The following is a 6920-nucleotide window of genomic DNA, read 5'->3' on the forward strand; positions in this document are numbered from 1 at the left end:
GGCGTAACCCAAGACCAAAGGCCCCAGTGGATGCCAGGAACCAAACCCTGATCATGGTGTGGCCACTGCGAGTGGTGGTGTGGTCTCTGGAGCTGTGTTGAGGACCTTGTGTTCCTCCTGCAAGGGAGGGACAGGAGATGGCTTGAACTTTGTCCAAATCATAAGGTCAGACCCAAACGTGGTTTTGTTTTGTTTGGGTGTTTCTTCTTCTAACCTTCTGTCAGAGTGACAGAAGTGGGGCTGGGCTCCTCCTCAAAGCATGCGAAGTGGATGCACTGACTCTCTGGGGTCTTCCAAGCCACTGGCTAGCTTTTGTAGCAGCAATGCACTGCCACACCAGGCCACGCTTGCTTTGGCCAAATGGCATGCCTATCAGAGCAGCCTCAGCTTTCCAAAAGCCCCAGCTGTTTCTGCAGCCACGAGGAATGTGTGCTGATGAGCATCTGATCTGATTACGATCCTTTGGCTAGGGGTTGTCATTCTGGTGTTCCTGCTCGCTTGTTCCATTCCCCACAAGCTTGGCATGATGCTAACAGGGTTGCAGGAGGAAGATGAAGGGCTTTCTCTGGTGCAGTGCATCTCCTGGGATCCACAGCTGGCCAAGGAAAACTTTGCTTCCTTTCCTTGTGCCGTATTGGAGGTGGTTCATTAGCCCATTAGCCCTTTGCTTTGGCTGTCAGCTGTGGAGCTGTCACTTCCTCCCTTCCACTGTGAGATGAGAAATTCATGTGGAACTAAGCACATGTGGCTGAGAGGATGCCTTCTGCTGCAGGTGGGGACCAAGCTGTTGTCTTGGCTAACTGGAAAGTTATTTTTGACTCTGTCCTGTAGTTTGATTTTTCTTTCCTGTTAGTGGAAGGGGTTTAGCTTTAAGTAACTGTTCTCATTCAGTTGCTGTTTGGGTGATGGCCAATAGTTCCCAATCTGAAACCCTAAGCAAAAATGAGGCTGAAGCAGAGGAAGGACCCTCAGCTTGGTCCCGCCACCTTACACAGTCCACACGCTTTTCTTCCTACTCTTAATTTGGAGATTCCAAAAGGCTTTTCCACCTACACAAGCCCTCTCTGGTGGAAGCTCAGAAAGGGGAAATTGAGGCACAAAAAGGTGAAGCAGGTTCAAATGCAAGGCCAAGTGTCTGTGCAGGGGGCAGTGGAGAAAGCAACCTTCACAAACGTGTGGAATGATGTGGTGGTCAGGGGCGGCCTGTCTAAAGAAAGGCAAAGTGCCCATTTAAGCCGTCTGGAAACATTGTTGGGTATGGGATTGCAGAGTTTGGCCCCATAGATGTTGGTATTGTTGGTTTTGTGGTTTAATCCATGGGCCCTCTTTAAAAATAAGAACTTTCTTAAAACAAACAAGAGCTCCCTCTTCCCTTGTTCTCTTCAGCTCCAGTGAATAGCTCTTGGCTCAGCCGGGCCCTCCTCCCTGCTGCGGCATGGCACAACTCCCCTGTCAGCAGCACATTGTTCTCATCGACTTTTATTATTCCATGAGCTAAATTACTGTGTGCTTTGATCTCCTGTCGGGCTCAGTGCTCAGAAAAGAGGAGGGAAAGGTTGGCTTTTTTGTTTTGCACCTGCCTCACTCATGCAGCAAGGTCAGGCTATGGAAAGAGTCAAAATGCCAGGGAGAGACAGGGAGGTTTTGGAAGTCTTTGGTAGAGAAAACATGTCAAGGTGAAGTCTCAAGGAGAGAATAACTGCTAAATAGCTTATATCCATCCCTATGCCACAGTACCACCCATCCCTGTGAGCACGGTGATGACATGGGTGCTGTCAATGCATAACAGAGAATGCAAATAAGGCTTGGAAAGACTCAAGCCTGTAAAGTTTGTGAATGGTGGGAAATGGACACCACTCTCTCCAGGGTGAGACTCATCCTGCCCTTAGCCTAAAACTTGTCCTATGGGATATGCCAAGCTGCTTGTAGGGATGCTCTGGCAGCAGGTCTTGCTTTGCAGGTCCTTTTGAGCCCTGAGCTTACTGTAAGTCTTGGTTTTCTCCTATGTAGCTGTTCATGGTTTTTGCTTCCTGAGATTCTCAACAGGCAGGTGCCACCTCATTGCTCTTGCATGCATGGTGGTGCTGGTGGTGGCAAATATACCCTTGTCATTGTGCTTTGTGCAAGAATGTAATTTGGAAAGACTTCCCTAAGGTGACCTTAGGCAAAAGCAATGGTGAGGATGGATCCCACTGTTTCCAATAACAGGGCTGTCTCTAAGCATAGGAGCCATTCTCCTTGCCAGATGAGTTAGTGCAGCCCTGGAGGAACTGGCCAGGGCAGAAACTGGTAGAGGAGGAGTGCAGGGAAAAGCACCTCACTTCCATACTTGCCTAATGTAGAAGGTTTTGGATTCATATGGCCCTTGGGTGTTAACTTTTGCGGAACAACTGAGCTGCTGGGGTTGTGTAAAGCTGAGAGAGCTTTCAGAGGGAAGTTGTCTGAGCACGTGAAAGGAGGTGGTGTGTTTATGAATAATGAACTCTGGTCTTGGGACTGGTAACATTCACAAGTGGTGCATATTGCCAAGGGGTCTGCTAGGGTAGCTCCCCAAGTGCAGTCCTTGCACTGCTACTGCAGTTCCACTGCAGTGGCCACTGCAACTGGGAGATGTTGCTCAAGGCCTTGGAGTAAATGGCTTTGGGCTTGTCTGAAAGCCCCAAGATCTCTTGGAGGAAGAAGAGGAAAGATAGACCCTGAGGGATATGTTTCTATGACCACAGCAACTTCCTCTGACCCTTGCCTGCTCATCAGCAGGCGAGGATGGTTTGAGCCAGTGAAAATAACTCCAGTGCCGCACGTGATGTTAATGACCCCTCCAGAGGCTCAGCACCACTCAACACCCTTTTAATCTCCTGGCATCAATACAGGAACAGAAGAGCTTGGAGAAAGCATGTACATTAGCACATTGTAGAGCAGCTCCTCAAAAATCTGAGGTCCTAAAAGTATTTAAGCTTCCCTGTGCTGTTCCAAGAGAGACAGTTTTAAACCTCAAGTTAACTAGTAGGTCACAGTAACATGTCCCTTGCTGAGTCTGTGCTGTCTTGTTACTGCTCTTCTGGAACAGTGCACGTGCTTTACTTATTTCACAGATCCCACTACCTCTCTATCAGTGATTGCCAAGCTTAGCCTGGCAGAAGTGGTAGTAAGATAAAAGGAGATGGCATGTTTTATCTGATTTTGTATTCCTTTATCTTATGTTGAACCCAAAGACAATATAATGGCCACATCCCATGAACAACCCCACAAGAGTACCCTATGAACTGTTTTTTGTTTAAACAAAAACCAGGCTTTGTATTCTGGTATTCAGGACTGCTCAAGAGTAGGAGCTAAAACCTTTTCTGGACACTGCAGGTTCTGTTTGCAGGTCTGATGACTCTGGGAAGAACTAAATTTTCTTGATCAAACCTGGATCTGTGTACATTCAAATGCATTGTTTTATTCATTTTACAGCCCTCCAAGCAGAACCTTGGGACACATTTGATCATAGTGTCTGATTTGTTGTCTTTGTGTAGTTACTCAGTAGATACTACTTCTTAATACTCACATGAGCAGTGCAGCACCTGGTAAGGGTGGACTGCTGCTGGCTTGTGGTGATAGCAACCGAGGTCTTTGCAGTAGGACTGTGGTCCTGTTGGACTGCATGTTCCAGAATGTGTAGTCCAACTTGCAAGCTGGCACCCTGATTCAGCAAGGCCCTTGGAAAATGTTTATGACCTTTTCCATAACCTAACTTAAAATAGGTGAAACTTCTGTTCTTTGAAGGACATCTTGAGCAGCAGTTTACCTTAAAGCGTGTGTTTAGTGAATAGGATGTGAGAAAATGAGAGTGTTTCTGAAGAGTGTTTTCCCATGATCCAAACTGCTCCCTTGCTTTCATGTGTCCTGGTCGGTCAGTCCAGCTGTGCTGGTGGATGTGGAAGAGCCTCGTCAGTGTGGGGCAATTGCTATTTCCTACCTCTCTGAGCCCCTTCTAATGCAAGCAAACTGATCACAGCCTCAAGGATGGGATTTACCCTATCAGAGCACCTCCTTGTGCTTGTGTCCTTGAAAAGGGCTCAGTGGAAAACTGTTCATCTTTGTTTTCTTGACTTCGATGCTCTTATTCTCTTCTTGAGTAAATAGCTAGCTGCTGTTCTTGGTGTGCTTGGTGGTGTACCTAACAAAGGAAATGACACTGATGTTCACATTAACGCCTCCCACAGTGTAAAAATAGCTCAGAGAAATGCTGCCCCTCAGAGCAACTCTTGTCCCAGTTTAGTGCACCCTTATTCTGGGGAGAAAAAACATATAATAATTCTAAAAAGAAATAAAGGGATGTTTGCTTGGACTTTGAAAGCTTTTGACCTTAAAGAAGAATGCTCTATTTATAACAGTGGGACTGTGTATTTTTAAAAGCCTCAAGACACACATGTGCCGAGAAGTCAGAGATGCTCTTGGACTTCAGCTTCTTTTCTGACCTCTGCTAGATTGGTGAAGATATAATTTGCAACATGACCCCAAGAATCAAAAGTCTCTTTATTAAAAACTTCGGAAATGACCTCACTGGGGAGTTCGAACTGATGAATGCATAGATAAGAAACCCTGTACTGAAGCTCCACTGAAAAATTAATGCACAGAACAGATGAGAATGTGGATGTATTTGGGACAAAACTTATTCATTAAGCTGTGCAGCTAGAGAACTAAAAAGAAGTGAGTAATAGCTGAAGGATTTTAATACATAAATAGCTTTAGTCCAGTATCTGTCTAAATTTGAACTATTGAGCAAAGTATTTCAGCACATGCTCAACTGAATAATTGAGCGATTTGACAAAATTTAGGTTCAAAGGACCTATTCCACTCATATAATTGTATTTCCTCCCAACATTGGCCAAAGAAATTAACTTCCTGGGTTTGGCATCTCCTGTTGAAGCTTTAGCATATACGTTAGAGAGACTGCGCTTTAGTTGCTGGAGATGCTGTTGTTGATTACTTCCCTGTTTTGGGCAGCTGGGGTCACACCACCTAAAAAATCCTTACTAAAAATGATTGGTTTGGGTTTCTCCTCCTTGCCTCCCACACTTGTTGCTGCTCTGTGCTTTGAGTAGTTTGGTGGCATAAGGGAGTTGCTGATTCATTGGTTTTCCCTCTGCAGCTGTACCTGACTTTTAATTAAGATTCTAACACAGGCAACCAGGTGGACAAACCTCACAGCAGAGGAAGGACAATATTTATCTTGGTCACACGGTTACCACAGGTCTGTTACCACTGACAAATTTAGCTGTTAACCTTCTGAGCATATGGCACCAGGGTTTGCTGCAGGAAAACCTTCCAGTGCCAAAGCAAAAGGGCAAAGTGGTGCTTGCAAGAAGCTAGAGAGCATCTGCAAAAACAAACAAGTTTGTGACCATTTACTGGAATAAAACTAGTGAGTCACTGTGGTAAGACAGCAAACGTTTTAGAGTCAAGTGCTGTTCCTTTGGAGCTTTTGAAGTTTTGGAGGAAGCCAGGGCTGCAATTCACTGCACAAAGAAATTAAATACAACACCCGGAGCTCACTTGAGTAACTTAAAAAGGTTTTGTCTTTGGGTGACCATGGAACTGTAGAAAAAGCTTTGAATGGGTCATGCTTTTGCTTTTCCACCAAGCAGCACTGTCAAATCAAGAATTTCTCAGTGTCAGCAATTTAGAATTGGAAACAGCATTCTGTTGGGCTTCCAGGCATCTTAAAGCAAGGTTGTGAGTTGGCTAAGACCCCATCCGAAATTAATAACTTGCACTGTTAGACACAACATGACTACCTGGGCAGGCTGCTGTGTACCCTGGCCAGGAGCTCCCTGGTGCGAGTTGGTGACTCCTGCTGAGCTCTTGCTGGTGTCTGCCATGCAGCTGCTTGCCTTTAAAAGTAGAATATATATAAAAGTAGTGGAATGATACTATTCAACAGGAAAACTTGGCAGTCGGGCAAACCACCCACTTGGAGTGCTGGATGTGCAGCACTTCGTCCTCGGAAGCTGTGAAGGGCTGAAGTGCTCCACTGGCCTTGTGCTGAGCCTCTATTGAAAACAAGAGTTTCACCGAAACTGAAAGGGGAGAGCAAAAGGCAGCTTGGCTGCACCAGGTCTTCCTGGCGGGATGTGCTGTTAGACTAAACTACCTGAGGCACTGTGGGACAGCAAGCGGGGGAACCTGAGCTTTATAAACCGAGGGCACGGTGCAAAGCAGTTGCCAAGCCTGTAATCTCTGCTTATTATCTCCCTAATATACATCATCTGATTCACTGCCAGCACTTACTTCCGTCTCTCAGCCTTGCTACACCCCCTCCTCTTCCTGCTTGTGCAGGAGATAAAATGTGTTGTTATAACTGCAAATGGGGCCCCTGGGACTGCTCCTGAAACCTTGGCAGTAAATTGCCCTTCGTCTCTGCAGATTGCCTTTGACATCTTTGGAGTTTAAAATGTAGGATAAAGAAAGTATACTTATTGTGTGTGTGTGTGTGTGTATATATACACACACATAAAATGTACAAAGAATAATAGAAATGTCAATTACAAATCCAAGAGAAAAGTATTAACCATTTTATGCTGGACATCATAAGTCTTAATGACAAAATGTCAGGGTTTCCTGTGTGTGATTTTTACTATTTCCTCTCCACACTTGCTGTAATCTCTCTGAGGCCTCTGGAAGTTCACATAAATGGAGTTTTGTCTTTTGGGTCAATGTCGGTTGGTCCCAATTCTTGTTTCCGCTCTGGGTCATATTGACAGGAATCCTGAGGGTGTTTTTATTTGGTGTGTGGGGTTTTTAGTTTTTCCTCTGAAGAGGTCTTCAAGGATGGGGCTGTGTGTGCACAGCCCTTCCCTACATCGGTGATCCTGGGGAAGTGCGTGAAGTTGTGGCTTTTGGGCCCAGAAGGGAGGTGCCCAAAAGCAGCGGAGCTC

The sequence above is a fragment of the Nestor notabilis genome, unplaced genomic scaffold (genome assembly GCF_000696875.1).
Source record: "Nestor notabilis isolate BGI_N333 unplaced genomic scaffold, ASM69687v1 scaffold13563, whole genome shotgun sequence".
NCBI lineage: Eukaryota > Metazoa > Chordata > Aves > Psittaciformes > Psittacidae > Nestor > Nestor notabilis.